Raw genomic sequence first — 1,454 nt, forward strand, 5'->3', positions numbered from 1 at the left:
AATCTTTGTAGACTATATATATATATATATATATATATATATATATATATATATATATATATATATATATATATATATACACACACACACACACACACACAGTTGAAGTCAGAATTATTAGCCCCCCTTTGAATTTTTTTCTTTTTTAAATATTTCCCGAATTATATTAACAGAGCAAGGAAATTTTTACAGTATGTCTGATATTATATTTCTTGAGAAAGTCTCATTTGTTTTATTTCGGCTAGAGTAAAAGCAGTTTTTAACTTTTTAAACACCATTTTAAGGACAAAATTATTAGCCCCTTTAGGCTCATTTTTTTTCCGACAGGAAACCATCAATATACAATATCTTGCCTAATGACCCTAACCTGCCAAATTAACCTAATGAACCCAGTTAAGCCTTTAAATGTCACTTTAAGCTGTATAAAAGTGTCTTTAAAAATATCCAGTCCATTATTATTTACTGTTATCATGGCAAAGATAAAATTAATCAGTTATTAGAGATGAGTTATTAAAACTATTATGATTAGAAATGTGTTGAAAAATATTTCCTTTTTTAAACAGAAAACGGGGGAAAAAAACAGGGAGGTGAATAATTCAGGGGGGCTAATAATTGTAATAAAGGCTAATAAAGACTTCAACTGTATGTATGTGTGTGTGTGTGTGTGTGTGTATATATATATATATATATATATATATATATATATATATATATATATATATATATATATATATATATATATATATATATATATATATATATATATATATATTTATTTAAATATGTGGTCAACAAATTATAGATCCATTTCCTTTAAAAAACATTATTTTATTCTTATTTCCTAAATTCAACTATAGGGGGCCTTACAAGACAGTTTGCCCAGTGGCCCCTGAGTTCTTAATCCGGTCCTGCCTGAAAGGAAGACATGCTAAGTCTTCCTTTTCATCAATTCACATTACTGTAGCACTATATTATGCATTAACTAGCTTTTGTATTGGTTCATTGAATTTTGTACAAATAATTGTCAGCATGAGTGGTCAGTTACAGTGAAACTGAATAAACAACAGCAATTAAACTAAATTATATAAAAAAGTAAGTGTTAAAATATTTTTGTCAACATACTGGCATAATCATAGATGTACTATCTTAAAACATTACACTCTGCTGTGCATGGTTAAATACTAGCTGTTGTCCTCTGTAAGTTAACTATAAGTCTAAAAAAAATAATGTTTTAGAATAACAAAAATATAGCACAATCATATACTACAAAACATGTATTGAACAACTAAGCACATAAAATTGATACTCTTAATTTTATAATAAAGTTAGTGAAATGTGTATGTGTTCTATTTTTTATTTTTATTTTTACATTTATATCCAACCACCACACGGAGTTTTTATTTTCAAAAACAGCCCTCAGTAGCTGGAACATAGCATGGACGGTTGGTGTGATA

This window comes from Danio rerio, chromosome 15 (genome assembly GCF_052040795.2).
Source record: "Danio rerio strain M-AB ecotype USA chromosome 15, GRCz13ab, whole genome shotgun sequence".
Taxonomy (NCBI): Eukaryota; Metazoa; Chordata; class Actinopteri; order Cypriniformes; family Danionidae; genus Danio; species Danio rerio.